Here is a 23,638-nt window from a genome sequence, read left to right as displayed (position 1 = left end):
TCTTTCATTTTATCAATATTTCCTTTCAAGATATATATTTTCTTTACAATTATTTCCTTTAAAAATATCTACAGGTGGGCCCTGCTTTACAGCGCTTCGCCTTTCAGTGTTCCGCTAATGCGGCGGCTTTCAATTAGGGAAAGTCCCTGCTTTAAGGCACTTGTTCCACTTTTACAGCAGTTTTTGCTCATTGCGCGCCTTTTTAATAATAAATAATAATAAATTTTATTTGTTGGTCGCCTATCTGTCCAGGTTAGTGGACACTCTAGGCGACTTACAATAATAGAGAGCAGTACATAATACAAAATAAAATACAAGCAAACACAATCATAATCAATTTAAAACCAATTTCTATTTAAAACCTTAAATACCCGTTTTATTATCATGTTTTCTGTTGTGTGTATCCCAAGGTGGGCCTTGGCGGTGTCCTGGCGCCCACTGAGAAACACCTTTCTGGTGAGTAAAACGGTTCCTTCTCCAGTGGACACCAGGACACCCCCAAGTGGGATGTTCCAGAGCTGACGTATTGATTGGGTGGGTACATAAATGTTCAATGATCACTCAGGACCTGTTGAATAACTCGCCTCCCAAAGGCTGCTTCAGCTGAAGCATAAATATCTATTTTATAATGTTTAGTAAAAGTATTAGGGTTTGCCCAAGTGGCCGCCCTACATATTTCTTGAAGAGATGCATTTGTTGAATAAGCTGCAGTGGCAGCTGCTGCTCTAGTGGAATGAGCCATGATGCCTGAAGGTAATGGTATGTTGAGAGAACTGTATGCTAAGGCAATGCAGCCCTTAATCCATCTCGCCAAAGTAGAAGAGGACACCTTTTTACCGAGAGTAGTTGGGTGGTAAGAAACAAACAAAGAATCAGTTTGCCTTATTGGCCTAGTCCTATTTATATATACTTTAAGTGCTCTCCTCACATCCAATGAATGTCAAGCGTGTTCTAGAGGATGCTTTGGCGAAGGACAAAATGTTGGCAATACTATTTCACGTCATTTTCACTCGACGTGCACCATTATCTTCAATGGGTTCTGCTTTTCGGCAGTTTCCGCTTTTCGGCGGCAGTCCGGAACGGAACCTGCCATATAGGCAGGGCCCGCCTGTATATTAATACCAATATCAACATTTTTTGTGAGGGGGAAGAAAACAGATCAGTAAAAGCAGTAGCTAGTGGACAAAGAATGAACTCACATCAATAGTGACGTGTTAGTGGACAGAATGCTTTTGAACTGGCACTGGCCAACCAATCCCATCCCTACTTGTTACCAAGGTCTCCAATCGACTTGCATTTAAAAACATCAAATACATTATGCCATTAAAAAGCCATATAAATATTGACATTATCCTACAAAAACCTATAGTTCATGAAAAATGAAAATGGAGTGCCTTCAAGTTGATTCCAACTTATGGGCGACCCTATGAATAGGGTTTTCATGGTAAGCGGCATTCAGAGGGGGTTTACCATTGCCTTCCTCTGAGGCTGAGAGGCAGTGACTGGCCCAAGGTCACCCAGTGAGCTTCATGGCTGTGTGGCGATTTGAACCCTGGTCTCCCAGGTCGTAGTCCAACACCTTAACTACTACACCACACAAAATCCACCCCCCAGCCACAGAAAGCTTTGGCAGCACACTAGCAGCAGTACAGAATCAGCCTTGGGGGGATTTTACTTTGCACTGCAAAGATGTCAGCAAAGGCACCAGATAGTGAAGGCACTGTGGAGAGCATTCCACACAAAAAATAACAATTTTTAAAGTATTATTATCATCATAATCATGTGATGCTAGGCTACTAAAAGTTTTGCGGTTTTTCTGTGGTTCCCCCATGGCCTCCAAATCTTCTCCATTTTCAAATGCTGTGTATACTGACTGCTTCAGTAGGTCCTCTACTGTAATAATGCCCTCTCTACTCCATCCATTGTGATAATGACCCCTCCAATCATGGATGTTTACTTCCTTGTTGTCTTGTTGGCCCCTCAGAAGACATTAATTGGAAATAATTCACTACTACTAAAATAACCTGTAGAAATATCAAGGAAAACAATTTTTTATAAGATCAGTATTACTTCTCGGGAGAAATCAAATTCTGTCATCAAACATCCTGCCATCAAATTTCACTTAAAGCAAAATTTAAGATGCCTTTGGAGGGTGTTTTGCAGGCAAACCATCCATAGGAAGAACTGGGGGTAGTTAAAAATTTGTTATGAGATTCAGAACATTTATCTAAGGGTTATGTAAAATTATTTGATGTTGGTGGGCTGACCCAAATTCAAAACCAGGAAGCTAACTGGTTGACCATAAACAAATCACACTCTCCTTCAGCCTAAACTGCATCACAGTATTTTTGTGAGGATTAAATGGAGGGGGGGGGTCATGTATATTCTTTTGACCTTTATATTTATTTAAAAAATTAACAAATGAAAATAATGAACAGAATAATACATCTATATGGTGCTTCTACATTGAAAATATTCTGGCTAAAGCAGAGGTATGAGAGAAGTTCTGTCCAAAGTCATCATATAGGAGAGACTTTTGCAGGTGTCATACATGAAATAGCATAGGTGAGTGTGATCAATATGTGCTCTGTAATCCTATTAATGTCCTCATGCCCGGAGGAGCACTGTTAATTTGATGTTGACTGGAGTGCATGGTAGAAGGCATGGAAGAAGGCTATCCTTAAGGGTTCCAGTCTCTGAGAGCTTTTAAAAATCAAGAGCCTGCACCTTATCTGGAGCACAGAAACAAATGGGTATCCAGCAGAGACCAAACAGCACCAGAGTTGTACTTGCCACTCCAGAACAACAACATAGGCTCTGCTCAGGGCTTCTGTGGCACACAGAAGACTCTGGAAAAGGTCCTGTGCAGACAGACTTCAAAAACCATACATATATGGATTGGAACAAAATGCTTGGCCTGTAGTGAAGAGCATAAATAAATTCCCAGGAAATTTCATTAGCACCTTGGACACCATCCCAGTGCTTTGCAAAAGAACCACCTTTATGTCCTATTCAATGACAGGAAGACATGTGCGGAATGGCAAACTGTGAACCGCTGCCAAATAAAACATTTATTCTGTAATGCATTGGCTTACAAAAAAGGCATCATTTGTTTGCTTGTGAAACATGCTGCAATACAATGCTTCCTATCGCACAGCTATCCATAGGCTTGGTTGAGAGACAAGCTGTTTCCTTCTTAGGATGCCAATCTCATTTCTTCTAGGGTTACTCACACAGATAATGATGTAGTACTTTCTGCTAATATCTCCTTTAACAAATGTCTGCTCATATCAACACAATTCCCTTGCACTGAGCAAAGCTGCCAGAAACAAAAATAGCCAATCAAAATATTAATTTTGTGCACTGAATATACTGACTAGGGTTACCAGATCTCTGGCTTTCAGTCAGACATTCCAGCTTTTCGGAGTCCTCTCCGGACCTCCGGTCAGATCATCCTTATGTCCCTAAATCTCCAGTTATTTTGGACCCCTGCCCAGCCTCACATGCATGTTCTAACACATGTATGCCAACCCCCCCCAGGCTTCCACTTTCATGGCTGCTTCCACACCCCTTCCTTCCTTTGCCTCAGCGGGGACTGGCAGATGGGAAGGGCGCCAACGGTCTCCCTCTGTTTTGCACGTGCACACACACACATACACCGCTCCAAACCAATACATTATGTGCACATGGCACGTGGAGAGGACCTCATGGCAGGACAACGAGCAGAGAACAGGATGGGAGGGGCTGGGGAAGAACTCAGTGTGCCTTCCCAGCAAGCGCCACCCCGCATTCTCATTGGCTGCACCCTAAAGAGGCATTTACAAATGTAAACAAGCAGACATCTCCGTAGCCAGTCTGGAGCGGATAAAGCTGCTGCCACCCTGCACACTCCTGGGATATGGAGTTCTAAGCTGAGATGTGAGTATATGCAGTGCTTGGGAAAGGAGTTGTTCCCACCACCCATGACAAACTATATATTATTGGAAATTCTGTGGTGAGATTCATGGGGTTCAAATGTGTGTTGAATGTACATTAAATGCATAGTATGGATCTGCCCTAGGTATGCTCTTTATTCATTAATGAGTTGAAAAGAACAATGTTAAAATACACTTTTTAAACAGCGGAAGGTCTGTAGGTCTGTGGTAGGGCACACTCACTCATGTCACCAGTTGTGCTGCAGCATTCTGCACTAACTGTAGCCTCCAGGTCAGATTGTGCTGCATGATGATTTCTGTTACTTTGGCTGACTGGCTTCCAGGATTGTGGGATGCTGAGGTTTCTGTCTTACTCATAGGAATCTTCTTGTGGTTGGTATGGCATTGCATTTAGGAAATCATCACTGGTTTTGGTTTTCTTTTTTATTTGCATTTCATTTACCTCTGACCTCACATCCATAAAAGTGATAACAGTGATTCCATACACTCAGCTCAACCTCCTTACACCTATTGATGATGCACCTTGTTGGTTGCGTGACAGTTTGTTCCTTGTCCTTAACATGGCTGCAACTATATCTACTCAGAAGTAAGTCCTATTGAGTTCTATGGGCTTAGTTACTTAATAAGCATGTTTAGAATTGCTGCCTTCAGGGGCATCCATCTGTGCTCCCATCTAACATATCTGCAACACTAGGCTCCTTTCTTCCTACAATGGCCTTCTGGTAATTGGCCTGGCGTGAGGGCTCGTAAACCCTTCTTGCCAGAAGAAAGTAGGCTAGATTAAACGTTCCCTAAAGGTGTTGGACTATGACCTGGGAGACCAGGGTTCGAATCCCCACACAGCCATGAAGCTCACTGGGTGACCTTGGGCCAGCCACTGCCTCTCAGCCTCAGAGGAAGGCAATGGTAAACCACCTCTGAATACCTCTTACCATGAAAACCCTATTCATAGGGTCACCATAAGTTGGGATTGATTTGAAGGAAGTCCATTTCCATTTTCCATCCATGCTTCCTAAGCCGGTGAGAAGGAATGACCTTGTCACTTCAGCTGGACCTGGGAACACCCTCTTTTAGGTAAGATTTCTATCTTAATTTCCAGTCAGTGTATTTTTTTTGAATGGTATGCTCCAAGTAACTGTCGTTGATACTTAATGTATCATGCTTAATGACATCATTAAGGCCCACCCCCATGATGTCACTAGGGCCCACCCCCATGATGTCACTAGGGCCTGCCCCGTGACATCAGTAGGGCCTGCCCCATGATGTCACTAGGGCCCACCCCCATGATGTCACTAGGGCCTGCCCCGTGACATCAGTAGGGCCTGCCCCATGATGTCACTAGGGCCTGCCCATGACATCACTAGGGCCCACCCCCGTGACATCTCAAGTTTTGGGATGGTTCCGACCCAGCAACCCTAATACTGCCAGCCTGTATGGGTGAAGGGTGATTCAAAACAAAAGACACCAAGTTTCCTCTTTCTCATTCTGTTATTCAGTATGAATAATTTAATAAGTTCATTGAGATTTTGTTAGGTGTGTAAATACTTTCTTAATGACATAACAGTCCTATTTCCCACATGCAGAATTAAAGGACAAGAATGAAACATCATCTGGAGTTGTCACTTAAATTTCCTCTGAACGATATTCAAAGTTAGCTTGAGAGATCAGCCTCATGTGAAACATTTATTGAGTTTTAAGGAAGGTCAAAGTTCAGTTATTATCATTGCTGTCGCTCTGGTAGTATCTGAGACTGAAATCCTAGGGACACTTAATTGGAGGTAAGTTAGGGCTGTGATGATCCATGAAACCAGGGGTAGAGCCAGCAGATTTCTTTGTCTGATTATTGGGGAAGGGAACAAATGTTTCCAAATTGTTGAGATAAGGGGGGCTGTACCTTTTAAAAGTCTTGACGTAGCATGTCAAATCTTCACTCATCCAGGAAGCTCACTGACAGCTCTTTGGCCAAGGGCATATGAGAGAGGGAGACTGCTAGCTAACAAGTAAGTTACTCACCTGGCCAGCTTTGTCTAACAACACTCTATGTATAGCATCACAACATTGTACATAGCTTGCAGATACTATTTGAAAGCCTGTGGCTAACCAGGTGGGTGAACAGGTAGCTAGTGCATCACTTTCTTTTCCCTCAGACAATGAAGGGGGTGAATGGAGCCATTTTGTCATGATACATCAAATTACTACAAGAATTGCAGACTTCCCTCCACACACACACAAATGTAAAAATGCTTTCTCCCTGTGAATGAAGCTGCAGAGTGGAAGAAGGCTTTTTTAAAAAAAGTCCTAATTAACTCACTGGGAAATACTGGGTAGGACAGGGATTGCAGTGGATTAACTAATTAAGTGTGCATAAATTTACATCGACAAAAACAGTTGTTCTAAAGCAAAAAAGGGAGTGCAGGAGAGAAGGGACCAAGGTGGCAAGGCATAAAACTGAGCAAATGACGTTTCATGTATCTGGGTTTTGTTATAAGTAAGGGATGAGGATTCAGAGGTATATAAGAACTTAACAGCCCTGCTAGATCAGACCAAAGGCCCATCTACTCCAGCCTCTTTTTCTCTCAGTGGCCAACCATATATCTATGGAACAACCAACAAGCAGGACCTGAGTGCAACAGCCCTCTCCCACTTCTGGTTCCCAGAGACTGGTATTCAGAGGTGTACTACCTCCAACACACTGGAGGTAGATTAGAGCCATCATGGCTAGAAGCCATTTGTGACCTTATCCTCCATGAGCTTGTCTAACCCCTTTTAAAAGCCATCCAGAGTTGGTGGCCATCAATTCATTCTGTGGTAATATGTGAAGAAATTTTTTTGTTTGTCTTTAATCCTACAGCATTCAGCTTCATTGGATAGCCCTGGGCTCTAGTATTATGAGACAGAGAGACAAATTCCTCTCTATCCACTTTCTCCACACCATGCACAATCTTATACACCTCTTATCATGTTCCCACTTACTTACTTTTCTCTAATCTAAAAAGCCACAAATGTTGTAACATTTCCTCATAGGGAAGGTTACATAGGGAAGGTAGGCAAAGGTTTCACAAAATGGAGAATTTTGAGGCAAGATCTGAAGGAAGAGTAAGCGAAAGTATCACATGTTTTAAGGTGGGAGCGCCGGGCGTGAAGGGCCCAGTGCTGCTGCTGACTGGATGGTGGGTAGAGATGGGTGAATTTGTCAGTTTTGATTTGTATTATTTTCTTGTTTTTCCCCTATTAAGTTCTGTTCTCATTTCCACATGAAAATTCATCAGCAGCTTAGTGCCCATTTCTCCTAATATATATATATATATATATATTATGCAGTTCGCCTAATACACAATACATTTTTGCAAAGCAATTCTCCCTAACATACTTTATTTTTTATTAAATTGATAAGCTGCCCTCCCTTCCAAAGGAGCCCAGGGCAGCAAACACATCTGTAATAAAATACAATTAAAAACAAATTAAAAAACATATTTAAAGCATTTGAAAACTGTTAAAACATTAAAAACAATGAAACATAATAAAAATGTGTTGTTTTTACAAAAACATGCACGTTATATGCACACTTTGCCCTAATATATACATTTTTGTACACATGACTTGGCTGAGGAACTCCTTTGCCAAATTTGGAGAAGGGCAAATTTGAAGGATGGCTACATTTTGGCTTCTATGTTGTTTTGGAAATTGCAGATTAGGGAGGTTCTTCTTGAAATGCAAACTGAATTGAATTTCTCCCCCACTTCTAACTGTGAGACACGTGACTAGGGCTCTGCAGTGCAAATGATGCCAGACAGCCAGTGGCTGCAGCAAGCAATGGCAGTGTATGCTACGAAGGGTATCAGCCGGTGAGCTGACCACCATTTTAATTTCAGTGATTCCCCCCTAGGTAGAGAGCAGTAGCTGGTTGAGCCAATCGGATGCTACCTTTGAGAGATGGGAGTTATGATGGCACTGGATCAGCAAGGAAGTGGGGGGACAGCAGCAGACAGCGAAGGGACCTTTCCTCATAAAACCTGGCAACACCTCTGAAAGAACAGGAAAAGAGAAAGACTGGAGTCCTTCAAGGGAGCAGGAGCCCTTTTGTCATGTCAAAGATACTTTCAAAGGAACATCTGAGACTTCTGGAGGCAAGCTGCTCTTGTCCTGATCTAAATACAGCTTGGGAGGAGACTCAGGGAGCTGTTCAACACTATCCAGAAAATTATTAATTTTTATTACATTTCTTACCCACCCTTCACCATAAGTGTCTAGCAGTGGCAGCTGGTGCCCGTTGGGACTGGTCGGGTGGAAGGCTGGGAGGCGTATGGTAGGTACAGCCAGAGCCAATGACAGGCAGAGCCATCTGCACTATACATTTAAGGTGGTATCAGTGATTCCCTCAATGAATCCTGGAAACTGTTGTTTGTGCAGGGTGCTGAGAGTTGTTAGGAGACTTTCTGTTCCCCTCACAGAGCTACAATTCTCAGAGTTCCCTGGGAAGAGGAATTGATTGTTAAACTACTCTGTGAGGGGAATAGAGATTTCAGCTCTAACAACTCTCAGCACCCTTCACAAACTACAATTCCTGGGATATTTTAGGGGAAAGCATGGCTGTTTAAAGTGGTATGACACTGCTTTAAATGTATAGTGCAGATGGGGCCTAATTCTTGTTTTGTCCCCATCTTTTTCCATGCTGAATTCTACAAGTATAATACTGAGACTAAGAAGGAGGCAGCTCACAATCAGGTCCACCCTTTGGAATTGTTGTAAATAGGAAGGCAGACAGGTGAGCACTGACTGAGGACAGACTGAGATTAGTGGGGCAGTGCCCCATTTTCCTTAATGGATTAGCCTCCACTGGTTCTCAGATTCAAGTTCAGCCCATACTTCTCTAAGCAGGTTATTTTATAGTGTCTGAATCACTCACCTCTTTGGATACCATTTGTGACTATACCCCAAAGGTATGTGTTATCTGTACATAACATATAGACTGGGATAACAGCGCAATTGCCATATTGTACATCACAGTTACATTACATACAATGTAAGCAAGAAGCCCCTGTGAGCACATGATTTTAATAAGCTGTATTATTTATTTATGTATTTATTTATTTTGCACATTGATGCTCCATCGCATGGGGTCTCTACGTTAAAAAAATGGCAAAATAGCCAAACAGTTTCTGCTTTTGTTTATGACACCCTTTACCAACCTCTGTTGCAATTCATCCCCTTTGATGCAAAACTGAAATCTATACATAAGTAACTTTCATGAAATATGAGCTTGGTAAAGTGAGCTATGGTTTTGGAAATGCTGCTGGACTCCTTTCTTTTCAAAATCATCTTACATATATATATATATATATACATATACATATACATATACATATACACACACACACACACACACACACACACACACAAGATTCTTAGGTTTTGTATGCAGAGCTGATCTTACTCCTCCCAGCCACCCCATTACCTTAAATTCCTGGCTTTATAGCCGAAAACCTGCCCCATCTTTTCAACTGTCCTGTTGAGAAAGTAGAAAAATAAGATTTGTCTGTTCATTCATACAGAAACGCGGCAGAGATTTCACCAGAAGTGTCTTCCTTAAACATATGGAAAAAAATCTCATTCAGCCTGACACTCCATAAAAATTGTCTTGGCTTCAATATCTTTATGCTTGGTTAAGTTAAGTATTTATTTAGATATTTACTTAGACACTTTTATTCTGCCTTTCAGAGCAGAAAAGTATTTTTAAGGTAGCTCTCAGAAGCAAATCAATTATTGTTAAAATATAAAACACAAACATTAAATATTAACAGTAAAACAGCAGCAGCATAAATAATTTCAAATCCATAAAAACATAATAGAAAATAATAAGCTGTGGCCAGTTTAAAATTATTATGATTTATTGAATTTATACCCCACCCTTCCTCCTGAAGGAGCCCAGAGCAGCAAACACATCAACAAAACAATTTAACAAAAAGCATTTTAAAATCAGTTAAAAACATCCTAAAATTGGATAAAAACATTCTAAAAGCAGTGATCTACACTGTTGCCAGAACAGTCTGCTTCAGCCTTCAAATGCTGGGTAAACAGGATTGTTTTGAAATTCCTCCTAAAAATCAACAGTGATGGAGACAGATGCACCTGATGAGGAGGACATTCCACAAACAGGGAGCCACCACTTAAAAGGCACTATCATGGGGTCAATGCCAACTGGGCAGCCCCAGTGGCAGCACCACCAACAAAGACCTCACCTAACAATCACAGGGTCCAAGATGGTTGATATTGGAGAAGACGCTCTTTTAGGTATTTGGGTCCCAAGTAGGGTTGCCAGGTTCAGGGCCTGAGACTGATTGTCAGCTCTTCACTGAGATAGCAGTGTCAGTGGGGGTGCAGGCAGGGCTGGAGATTCCTTGGTAATTGCCAGGCCGTAAGTCCTCAGCCGGCAGCTTGGCTATAAATCTGCCAGGCTAGCAAGGAGGAAGCAAGATAAGGGCAGAGGCCGTTCAAAGCTTACGTGTCAAGCCAGAAATCCAGAAGAGATGTCAGTGAAGGTCCAGGTCTAGTTTGCCGAGAGATCAGTCCAAGTCAAGGTTCAGGGGATAGGAAGACACACAGTGGTCACGCCTGACGTCGTAGTCAGCAACAAGCTGAAGCCAAGGTTTGACTTTTAAGGAGCAGGTTTGTCAGCAGGTGTGAGCCATCAGCGTTTTGGCCTTAAGTGGACAGGCCTGCCCATCTTCTGCCTGACCTTCTGTTGTCTACGTTCTGCAAGTGAGGGGGGAGTATCCTGTTCACTGGCTGCGTCTGGCTGAAGGGCTTCAGCTGTGTCTGGGGTGCTCTGCAGCTGAGGGGGAGAAGGAGCTGGGTTCTCAGGAGTTTCCTCCATTTCTCCTTCTGGGTCTGCTGCTTTTGGGTCTGCTGCTGTTACTCCTGAGTCATCCTCGTCTGATGAGTCCTCTGACAGGGCCATGACACTGATCCTGTATCTTTAGGAGAAGAGAAAGTCAGCCAAGTGCAGGTGTTCTTGCAACACTCTAATGGGAAAAACCACAAGGTGGAATTCTCCTTTCCCCCTGCACAACTTTTAAAGATACAGAAGACCTTTTGGTCGCCGGGCCCAGCCTCCAAGAGGTCTTCTGTATCTTTAAAAGCTGTGCAGGGGGGAGGGGGAATTCCACCTTGTGGTTTTTCCCATTACAGGGTTGCAAGAACACCTGCACCTGGCAGACTTTCTGTTCTCCTAAAGATACAGGATCAGTCTCAGGCCCTGAACCTGGCAACCCTAGTCCCAAGTCATTTAGGGCTATATATGCGCTGGTGCTGAATGCAGTATTCATCATTAATGAAAAGCAAACTGGAACAAAAACATATGTTTAGCTGTTTGCAATCAGCTGAAGAGGGGACCATATATACCTCCCAAATGGAGGGAGCTCCACAAAGACAGGCCCACCACTGAAAGGGTCACTTCTCTCATGGCTGAGAGTCTGATTGACCTTAATAGTGGGCCTGTAAGAGCCTCTGCAGCCAATGATAAGGCCCAAACAGGTTAATAAGAGTTAATTTCTAAAATAAATACAAATAATATCTATTTTAATTGCTTTTGGGGGGTCTTTAGGAGGCACATAACACTTTCTGTTTGGGGACTCTGCAAAGGATGTGAATAGGGATGGGGGAGAAATCCAATTCAATTTGCATTTAAATGCCAACCTACCTAATTTGCACTTTCTGAAACTGTGCAAACTGCCACACAGACATCCTTCAAAATTCACACTTTTGTGAATTTGCAATGCAATTCTCTAGCCAGTGTGTGTACAAAAATGCATATACCAAGATAAACTATGTTTATTTTAGTAAGAATCTACCCAATTCACACATCCCCCTAAAATACACCAAATGCCATATATTAGGAGAAAATGTGCATAAGATGTATATAACGTGGAACCAAGTTACCTAAGGGGGAGTGTGTCTCTGTTGGTTCTACTGGACCTCTCAGCGGCTTTCGATACCATCGATCATGGTATCCTTCTGGGCCGCCTCGCTGAGATGGGACTTGGGGGCACTGCGTTACAGTGGCTCCAGTCCTTCTTGGAGGACCGAACCCAGAAGGTGGTACTGGGGGACTCCTGCTCGACCCCCTAGCCATTGACCTATGGGGTCACTCAGGGTTCAGTTTTGTCCCCCATGTTATTTAACATCTACATGAAACCACTGGGAGAGGTTGTCCAGGGTTTTGGGGTTCGGTGCCATCAATATCTTGATTACACTCAACTCTATTTCTCTTTTCCACCTGAAGCCAAGGAAGCCGTGCAGGTCCTAAATCAGTGTCTGGCATCAGTGATGGACTGGATGAGGGCAAACAAGTTGAGATTAAATCCTGATAAAACAGAGGTACTCCTGGTCAGTCAGAGGGCAGATCAGGGAATAGGGATTCAACCAGTGCTGGATGGGGTTGCACTCCCCCTGAAGTCTCAGGTTCGCAGTTTGGGTGTACTCTTGGACTCAGCTTTGAATTTGGAGGCCCAGATTACTGCTGTATCCAGGAGCGCCTTTGCCCAATTAAAACTGGTGCGCCAGCTGCGCCTGTTCCTGGAGCTGCCTGATCTGACTAGGGTGATGCATGCCTTGGTTACATCCCGCTTAGACTACTGTAATGCGCTCTACGTGGGGCTGCCTTTGAAGACTGTTCGGAAACTTAAATTGGTACAAAGAGCTGCAGCCAGAGTGCTAACTGGGGCTGGTTACAGGGACCATACAACTCCCCTGTTACAACAGCTCCACTGGCTGCCAATTTGTTTCCGGTCACAATTCAAAGTGCTGGTTTTGACCTACAAAGCCCTATACGGCTCAGGTCCAGGCTATTTGACAGATCGTATCTCCCTACATGAACCTGTCTGGGATTTGAGATCTTCAGGTGAGGCCCTTCTTGTGCTCCCCACACCTTCACAAGTACATATGACGTGGACACGAGATAGGGCCTTTTCGGTGGCCGCCCCTAGGCTATGGAACTCCCTTCCGAGTGAGGTGCGATTACCCTCCTTGCCGTCTTTCCGGCGACAAGTAAAGACTGTTTTATTTCAACGGGCATTTGGGATAGAGAACGACCAAGATTAAATGTCATAGGATTGGTGTCTACAGTATATGATTTTATTATTTTAAATTGTCCGCTGTTTTTAACATATGTTTTATGGTTTTTAATTTTTCTCATAGTTTAATTCTATTTTAATTGTATATTTCTGTATTTTTTAATGGTGTTGTTTTTAGTTGTAAGCTGCTCTGAGTCCTATTGGAAAAAGGGCGGGGTAGAAATAAAGTTTATTATTATTATTATTATTATTATTATTATGTATCGCCGCCTGGCACCTGTGCTCCTCAGATGGAACACTGCTGAGAGTACCACATGCCCCAGAATTGTGTTTACTGTGTACTAGAAAGTGCACTTTTAGTGTTGCAGCTGCAGCCTCCTGGAATCAATTATCAGCTGAAATAAGGCAGGTGCCCAGCCTCATGATGTTTAGCCACCCACTGAAGATGTTTTTGATTGAGGTGTGACTCAGTCAAATCTTCAATGGAACATATGTAGGACTGCTTTTGTTGTTGTTAGAGATTATAGAAATGGTTTTAATTGTTTTTAGAATTTGTATTGCTTGTATTTGATCTTATTTTTATCTGTTTGTACACTGCTCTGGGAACTGGTAAAAATAATACACAAAAGTATCAGGGGAATTTCCTTGAAAAAAATGTACATCTTGGGAGAAATGCTTGCTAAAATGCTGATACATTTTCATGAGGATTTTTTTTAAAGCAAACTGATACAGAAATGAAAATTTGCCCCTAAAGGATAAGCAGTTAATTAGTTTTATGTTAGTGGCAGCCCAGTCTCTTATTGCTTGATTTTGGAAGGATTTAAAGAGCACCTCCATCCTCGTCTGGTAGGAAAAAAATTCACAGTTAGCATTAATAGAAAAAATTGAACAAACGATAAAGATTGCAAAAGGCAAAAAACAAAAGAACACATTTATCGCAGAATTGTGGAGTTTTATTTCCTACACTAATGAGGCAGATACCAATATAACAGTTCCCAAGGTTTTCGACAATCTATGGATTTTGTGAAGGTGAATATTTTTTTTATTTGTGCTATATCTTTTTTCTTTGTATCTAGGTGCAGAAAAAAATTATATATATATATATATACACACACACACACACATACTTTTGTGGGCTCTGTAGCTTTGTGGACTCTCAATATGCAGTCAAGATATTTTTAATTTCCTGTTTTTGTACCCCCACTGATATTGTTGTTTTGATATACCTTAAATAATAATAATAATAAAATAAATCTAAAAAAAAGTAGAAATATGATGAATCAAACTGCAAATTGGAAAAAAAAGAAACCAAAATTGACAAATTTGTCTTTTTCATACAGTTGCAGGGAAAGGGGTTGAATGGGTTATTTCCACATCTTCTCTCTCTGCTTCTTTGTTGTTGTTGTGTGCCTTCAAGTCGATTATGACTTATGGTGACCCTATGAATCAGCGAACTCCAATAGCATCTGTCATGAGCCACCCTGTTCAGATCTTGAAAGTTCAGGTCTGTGGCTTCCTTTATGGAATTAATCCATCTCTTGTTTGGCCTTCCTCTTTTTCTACTCCCTTCTGTTTTTCCCAGCATTATTGTCTTTTCTAGTGAATCGTGTCTTCTCATGATGTGTCCAAAGTATGATAACCTCAGTTTCATCATTTTAGCTTCTAGTGACAGTTCTGGTTTAATTTGTTCTAACACCCAATTATTTGTCTCTTTTGTGATCCATCGTATCCGCAAAGCTCTCCTCCAACACCACATTTTCAAATGAGTTGATTTTTCTCTTACCCGCTTTTTTCACTGTCCGACTTTCACATACATAGAGATCAGGAATGCCATGGTCTGAATGATCCTAACTTTAGTGTTCAGTGATACATCTTTGCATCTGAGGAACTTTTCTAGGTCTGTCATAAGTGCCCTCCCCAGTCCTAGCCTTCTTCTAGTTTCTTGACTACTGTCTCTATTTTGGTTCATGACTGTGCCAAGGTATTGATAATCCCTGACAAGTTCAATGTGCTCATTGTCAGCTTTAAAGTTACATAAATCCTCTGTTGTCATTACTTTAGTCTTCTTGACGTTCAGCTGTAGTCCTGCTTTTGTGCTTTCCTCTTTAATGTTCATCAGCATTTGTTTCAAATCATTACTGGTTTCTGCTAGTAGTATGGTATCGTCTACATATCTTAAATTATTGATATTTCTCCCTCCAATTTTCACACCTTCTTCATCTTGGCCCCATCCTGCATTCCATGTGATATGTTCTGCATATAGATTAAGCAAATAGGGTGATAAAATACACCCCTGTCTCACACCCTTTCCAATGGAAAACCAATTGGTTTCTCCCTATTATATCCTTACAGTAGCCTCTTGCCTGAGTATAGGTTGCGCATCAGGACAATCAGATGCTGTGGCACCCTCATTTCTTTTAAAGCATTCCATTCAAAGGCTTTGTTGTAATCCATAAAGCACAGGGTGATTTTCTTCTGAATTTCTTTGGTCCGTTCCATTATCCAACACGTTTGCGATATGATTTCTGATACCTCTTCCCTTTATAAATCCAGCTTGCACACCTGGCATTCTCACTCCATATACAGTAAGAGCCTTTGCTGTAGAATCTCAAGCATTACTTTACTTGCATGGGATATTAAGGCAATAGTTTGATCATTACTGCATTCCCTGGGATCCCCTTTCTTTGGAATTGGGTTGTATATTGAACACTACCAGTCTGCGGGCCATTGTTTAGTTTTCCCTATTTCTTGACAGATTTTTGTCAAAATTTGTACAGATTCAGTCTCAGTAGCTTGTAGCAACTCTATTGGTATGCCATCTGTTCCTGGTGATTTGTTTCTTCCAAGTATTTTAAGAGCAGCTTTCACCTCACATTCTAAAATTTCTGGTTCTTCATCATAAGGTTCCACCGTGAATGAATCTGTCATCCTTGCATCTCTTTTATAGAGTTCTTCAGTGTATTACTTCCATCTTCCTTTTATTTCATCTCGGTCAGTCAGTGTGTTCCCCTCTTGAATATTCAACATCTCTACACTTGGTTTAAATTTCCCTTTCATTTCTCTAATCTTTTGGAATAAGGTTCTTGTTCTTCCCTTTTTGTTGTCCTCTTCTATTTCTACACAATAACTATTGTAATAGTTCTCTTTGTCCCTACAGACTTATTGCTGTATTTTTGCATTTAGGGTTCTGACTGTGTTTCTATCTCCTTTTGCTTTTGCTTTCCTTCTCTTTTTAACCATTTTAAGAGTTTCTTCAGTCATCCATTGAGGTCTTTTTCTCTTTTTAACTAGAGGTATTGTCTTTTTGCATTCTTCACTGATCTTGCTTCACTCCATAGTTCTTCTGGTTCTCTGTCAACTAAGTTTAGAGCCTCAAATCTGTTCCTTATTTGATCTTTATATTCTTCTGGGATGTTATTTACATTGTATTTTGGCATTATGATTGCTTTGTTGTTGTTCTTTAGCTTTGCTCTGATTTTTATATGACCAGTTCATGATCTGTACCGCAGTCTGCTCCTGGTCTTGTTTTTGCAGAAAGTATGGAACTTCTCCATCTTCTGTTACCAATTATATAATCAATTTGATTCCTATATTGACCATCTGGTGACGTTCACGTGTACAGATGTCTTTTCGGTTGCTCAAAAAAAGTGTTCACAAGAAACAAATTACTGGCTGCACAGAATTCAATAAGTCTTTCTCCTGCTTCATTTCTGTCTCCTAAGCCCCATTTCCCCACTATTCCTAGTTCTTCTCTGTTCCCTACTTTTGCATTCCAGTCCCCCATGATTATCAGAACATCTTGTTTTGGTGTGTGATAACTTCCTCCTGTATTTCTGCGTAAAATCTCTCCAATTCTTCTTCTTCTGCATTTGCCGTTGGAGCGTAGATTTGGATGATGGTTATGTTAATTGGTTTCCCATTAAATCTCATTGATATCACTCACTCACACCTTGCGTTGTAGCTCTTAATTGCTTTAGCTACATCACTTCTCACTATTAAAACAACCCTGTTTCTTCTTGATTTCTCATTTCCTGCATAAAATATTCTGTAGTTGCCTGATTGAAAATGTCCCATTCCTGTCCATTTTAATTCACTCACACCAAGTATTGTAATGTTGATACGTTCCATTTCTTGCTTGACAATTTCTAACTTTCCCTGGTTCATGCTTCTCACATTCCATGTTCCTATTGTGTACGTAGGAGTGTACAGCTCCAGACTCTCCTTTCGCATCTGTGCGCATCAGCCTCTGGGCTTCCATTTGGCTTTGACCCAGTGGCGTCATTAGTCACAGCACTACTCGTACTTGTCTGTTGTTCTTCCCTAGTAGCTCGCTGAGAGCCATTGAACCTGGGGTCTTCCAGCACTATCTCGTGTTGCATTTTGGATACTCTGTTCATAGGGTTTTCATGGTACGAAGTGTTCAGAGGTGGTTTACCATTGCCTTCCTCTGAGTCTGGATGCACCTTAGTCTGGTGTCTCAGCTTTGACCATTCCACCTTGGTAGGAGTCTAGCCTCTTGGTCTGGATTCCTGACAGCATTGCTGTCAGCTTCTTTGACACTCTCAAACCCCCTTACCACGTAAAGGTGTGCATCCTAGGGGAGGCCCTGCTTCTTAATAATATGCAAAGCATCCCTCAGTGGATAAGAATAGCATACATGGCAATGGATGATAATAGTTGACCCTTGTCAAAGTCTCCTAGGTAAACTAGTGATCGTGTGATGAGAGTACAGATCAGCAACTGGTGTGAAAGAACAGAAAGCAGTGAATAAATGCATATTTGCATAGGGGAAGGAAGTGAGTATTGGGTCCCCTGGGGATCTTAATCAGGACTGAGGCTATTTGACTATAAACTGTCTTTGTTTAAAAATGCATTGCCTTGGATTATATTCTCTCTTAAAGCTTGTAGGCATCTGGGTACACACCCAAGGGCACTTTGAAGAGATAAGAGTTTGAATGAGGATGTTAATAAGATTTGATTTGGAGAGGTATCTGTGTGTGCACGCATAGGGAAAGTGTGTGGGGAGAGAAATATTATAATGTTTTGAATTTGAATAACATGTTCGCTAACAGCTATGGAAAGAAACATCAATTCTGAGAGAGGGGAAGCTGCCAAAATCACATTACACATTATGAATCACAGTATAGCTGCAGGAGTGAGTAAGAAAGAAAGACTGGCTATTTTGGGTGAAAGATCTCATGTAGAAAAGGCAGGCACTTTCTGTTTTTTCTTTCCACTCCCACCCCCAATTAATGTTGGTCATACCTCTAGGAGCAGAAGACTACATTGTGAAAGGGATGGAAACGCACCAAACTATATGGTATATGGTATAAGGCTAGGGTGATTTCAAATCATTTCTGTGTTTGACAACATGAGTAAACCTTATCTTGTCCCTGGTTTCCTCTAGACAGCAAGCCAATGTTATGGGCCAGAACAATCTGCAACAGCAAATCTGCTACTGACGTTTCACACATTCAGGCGGTCACTTGATAGAACTTGGCAAGAGTCACACAGAAATTGCCATGAATGAAGGCTGATTCTCATGATCCTTTCTACACATGGCTGACGTGATTTTTCCTGTAGTTTGCCAACTTTTCATGTGAATGCTAATGCCATCTGTAGAGGGCACCACAAACTGTCATTTTGCACACCTTTGAGAACTGTAACGATGTGTATGTTAGGTGGGTAATTCCTGGTTCAAATCTTACATCTGTCATACATTTCCTAGATGGCCTTAGGCAAGCTAATCTTGCCTCAGCCCCATTTCTGAGATGAGAGGTAATAATAGTGGCCTACCTAACTGAGTACCTGGCATATGCTGGGGGGTAAAGAAAGGCCGGAGAAGGAACTGGCAATCCCACCCCATATATATGGTCTGCCTAGTAAACGTCACAAGACGTCACCCTAAGAGTCGGAAAGGACTCGCACTATAAGTGCGGGGACACCTTTACCTTTTTTTTTACCTGTGGTTGTAATAATTACAGAGACTCTCACTCTCTTTCACTCTCTCTCTCTCACTCTCTCTCTCTCTCTGTGTTTTAAAAAACACCTCTCATTGGGTTTGACCAGGATTTATATCAGAAACCTGCTGGTGTTTGTGGTGAGTCACTAAAGCAGGGAAGGGAATCTTTGGCTCTCCTGATGTTGCTGGACTCCAATTGCCATCAGTCCCAGCCAATATGGTCAATAATCAGGGATTATGAGAGCTGGAGTTCAACAACATCTGAAAGGCCACAGGTTCCCCTCCCCAGTAGAGTCTTCATTGTGTAGAAAGAAAGCACATCATTGTTCTTCTAGGTTCCATCATGGTTCCATCACCACAGATGGTCCAATGGTTTTCCTGACTAAGCTTGCCTATAATGCAGATATAAAGGCAACAGCTAGATTCTAGCACTGCTTATATGTTTCCCCATCACTGCTTTAGTTATTAGTGCCTGTTTTTCTGTTGTCTCCTAGCCTGTCTGCTCCCCTCCTACTTGTGTTAACTGTTGTCATGCTTTTCCTTCAGTCCAGCCCCACTCTGAATGGTTGGCTTAGACCAGCCTTTCCCAACTAGTGGGCCACCAGATGTTGTTGGACCACAATTCCCATCTTTCCTGACCATTGGCAATGCTGGCTGAGGCTGATGGGAGTTGTGGTCCAACATCATCTGGTGGCCCACTAGTTGGGAAAGGCTGGTTTAGACCATTGCTTGAAATTAATCTTGATCTGAACATTATCTGTAGAAAATCCTTCAAATTAAGGGTGGTGTGGTCAAGAGGTGCAAAAGGTGCCCCGAAATCTCCTTACCAATTCATCTTTTCTTTTTTTCTTTTTTTGCCACTGCTGCTTCTTTCATAGTGGTGATCTTCTTTCTAGCAGCTGGCACTCACCATTTTCACATGGAAGGCATCTCCAAAAAATGCTATGTCCTTACATAGGACAATTCTCAGGAGACATCTGGTGGTCCATTGGGAGGAGCATCGCTGGTCGTTAAGTATAACTGGCTTTCACCTCTGCCCTTCAAAATCATTGAAATGCCATCTTGCTATCACCACCAGCAAATAGGCCAATGAAATGGGGAGGGGGGCACTATCTGAAACTGACTGAGCCTTTGTAGTGACCTTCCCCTTTGGATCTGTTCCAGTGCTCCACTGACTGAATTCCAAGTAGGGTGGCCATCTACATATCACCCTCCCCCCATAAAAGAAGAAAGTATAGAAATGATTGCTGTAATCATGACCAGGTGACCTGTGTCAGCCTGCCATCTGGCTGCTAACTGTTGACAGGCAACTTCTAGCCCTGCCCCTCCTGCTCTCCCTTATTTTGAAATTGAACATGGTCCAGACACCCCTTGAAATAGAGGTGTGTCCTCTGTAAAGTGGAACATATGATTGCACTGATTCTAGGGATAGCATCACTGCCTTCTAACTGTCCAAGGAGCCTAAGAGGCAAGGCCAAGAAAGCTGTTGCCCAGGTAACAACTTGGACCTGATCTGGAATCACATCCCTGATATAACCATCAGGGACGCTGATATACAATCCTATTTGCCTGCTGCCTTAGTGCAGCAGTTTGTCGGATTAAGACCATTAGGTTCCTGATATTTGTAAAATAATATACATCTCAGAGTGAGCTGTTTAGCTCTAGCTGAGCAGAAAAATTAAATCTGAATCAATCTCCTTGTCAAAAAATGCAGTGTATAATGGTATTGATAGTACATGCCACACAGTATTACTCTTCAGTTTCACACCATTACTAGTAATTAAGGGATAACCATAGCTGCTCACTGGATTATGAGACAATAATCCCACTCCCAAAGGGATAAACCTCTGAGACCAAAAGAGAATGAAATTATCGACAAGGAAAACTAAGAGGGTAGTGTTCTCACTTTTATACAGAGAAATAATGAACATAAATGTTTTTTGGAAACAATTCCCTTGGCATTTTAAAAGCACATCCTGCCCATTAAGAAGGGGAGGTGTCCATTTTTGACTGTTGATTTGCTGTTCACTACTGGGGCTCTCAAAGCCAAACAGCCATTTTATGTTTCAAACAAATCTAATTTGTTTAATAAATTGCTTACCTGGAAAGTGTAGAATCGTCTTTATTTAGGATTTGGTGTGTGTCTGTGTCTGTGTGTGTCTGTGTCCATTTTCTCACCAAAAATGACTCTCTCTGAGAGTAAAATGGCTATTTAGATTTTAAATGGGCTGCCAGAACTCAACTGGCAGCTAAGCTATTCTTTTTCTTTCTTTTTTTATGCTGATACAGGCAGGGCATTTACAGACTGGGCATTTCCAGCTCAGTTTTCAAATTGCTTCTAGTTATTTCAGTTCCTCAAACCAACACTGCTGAAAAATTAATGACTTACAAATAGTTAGAAGGTCTCTATCCGAAAGAGCTAGTTGTAAAATCAGACCATAGGCATTGCCAATATGTAAAGGGAGATGGTTGCAAAGCAACGTCAATGGACCCTGGATTAGGGATTTGCTAGACCAATTCATATTTGGTACCAGATTTTCCATTAATTTGATTTTTCTTGGTTGCTGTGGACCAGTTTTTTATGTAGCAATTTTTCGCAGCTATTTTTGAAAATGGATTTTTTTAAAAAGAAAGTGTGCCTCTAAAATAGTGATATTAAGAACAATATTTTTACCAATATTTCCTTTAAAAATATCAATATTTCCTTTAAAATTATCGATATTAATATCAATATTTTTTGGGGGGGAAACAATCATTTAAAGCAGCTGATAGTGAACAAAGAATGAACTTAAATTGAAACCGGACAATTAAGACGACAGAATGCTTTTAAACCAGCACCAGCCAATGGATCCCATCCCTACACTGAATGTGTGTATATTTACTACCCAACAGAAGGTGAATTCGCAGGAGAGAGAAAAAATTACAATGGTGGAAGAAAAGGAACATATTCACTTCCAGATGGAGATGAAGAAATGAAAGCAGTCAGAAAGTAAGTCATGTAAGATTATGAGAGTTCTGTCCCTTGTTATCTCTTGACAAACATTCTCTCTCCACCCACTTCTTGGACTACCCACACTAGTACCCTACATTATTTATAGCATTCTGGAGGGGGGGAACTGTTTTATCAGACATTTGCTGAAAGTGCAAATCTGAGCAATCTATTCCATTCTAAAATGTAAATTCCCCCATTACATTTTCAAATTTACCCTTCCAACCATAAGGACCAGAAACTTGAAACTACTACATTGGATACTTGAAATTCTAAGAAGAACTTATACAAAAGACTGCAAAAGAATGTAGCCTTCAGCTTGAAAGTTACCATCCAAGAGTTTAAACTGTGAATATCTTTTCAATTATCTCAAGCCGCAGTCCAAGTTAATGCAACCTAAATATGCCAGAAATGCAAACATGCACATGTCTTATATTTCCAAAGGGAAAATAAATACTGTCTTGTTCCTCAGGTAGGCGGTGGTTCTTTGTTTAACTCCAAATCTTATAGCTATGGCTAGTTTCTAACCTCTTAATTGCATATCTGCTGCATGTACGTTTTGCATACACATGCATGGAATTAGTCATTTTCCATCAACAGTAAGACAGCCACTTATGGAAAATAACGTGTTGAATCATATTGTTTTCTCTTCACCATTCAATGCCATGGTAAATATTCATGCAGAGACAGTTATAAAAATAAGCAGGGAAAGAATTAAAAGCTAATCAAAGCTAATAAAAGAAAAGAACTTCCTTCAGGCTGGCCATGTATGTCTGTCGTTCGTCTGTCATTTATAATCCTGCAGCCTCTGGTTCATTGTCAAGCTGTAATTCTGCCAGTTAATGTATCCAATTAACCCCACTAATGAGCTAATCAACAGTGTAAAATCTGTGTAAAATCACAGAGGGTATATGATGAATGGGAAATGAAATGAACTCTCCTGGTCTAAAAAGGGTTTTATTGCACTTGTTAAAGTGGTACTGTCTTTTCTCTCTCTAAAGGGTAATTTATCACCAGGGCCTGTAACAGTGCCATGCCCTGATAAGGGAGAGGTGGCAATAAACCCATCATAAAATGATTACTCAGGAATGTAGAGCAATTAAAATGTCTCTGTGTATTAAAGTCATAGGCAGGAGAGCACAGATGTTATTGTGTTAGTAGAGGGTGCTAATATAAAAAAAATGACAGTCATCTGAAAGTGGTCTAGCATGACGGGAAACAATTATTGTCTTTCTTCATCCAAACATTTCTTTAATGCCATATACATATTATTTTTGGGAACTGGCATGCATGTTGTACCATATCACACTATTGGGTCAAGTTCCTTTTAACTTATTGTGGGTGAAGTTATGGCCAAGCTAAGCTGCAGATGACTTCAAAAACATTTAAAAGAGTAAAATCAAATGCAGGATATGAAGAGCTCCAGAAACATGTCTTCAGACTGAATGCTGTGGTGAAAAAATGGCACATAACTTTAGGGATGGAGAACAAATGAAATTCAGTTGGCATTTCAAGGCAAACCTGCTGAATTCACACATTCTGAAACAAAGCCATCCTTTGAAATTCACACTCCTCTGAATTTTGCAATGCAGTACTCCAACTAAGCAATGTGTAAAAAAGTGCATATACTGGGGCAAGCTGTGCATATAAACACATATATTATTGAAAACAACATATAAAA

At 41.3% G+C, this 23,638-nt stretch overlaps 1 long non-coding RNA gene across 1 annotated transcript in view; it reads left to right on the top strand.

Annotated features, from left to right (window-relative positions):
• Positions 1–3,836: 3,836 nt before the first annotated feature.
• The window catches only part of LOC133364355 (uncharacterized), a 127,461-nt gene continuing 107,659 nt past the window's right edge, over positions 3,837–23,638 (top strand). Inside the window, exons 1-2 of the long non-coding RNA XR_009757919.1 lie at positions 3,837–3,918; positions 21,861–21,957. This is a non-coding gene — a long non-coding RNA (uncharacterized LOC133364355). The remainder of the gene's footprint in view (positions 3,919–21,860; positions 21,958–23,638) is intronic.

The sequence above is a fragment of the Rhineura floridana genome, chromosome 9 (genome assembly GCF_030035675.1).
Source record: "Rhineura floridana isolate rRhiFlo1 chromosome 9, rRhiFlo1.hap2, whole genome shotgun sequence".
Taxonomy (NCBI): domain Eukaryota; kingdom Metazoa; phylum Chordata; class Lepidosauria; order Squamata; family Rhineuridae; genus Rhineura; species Rhineura floridana.
This window is presented reverse-complemented; position numbering and strand designations above follow the sequence as displayed.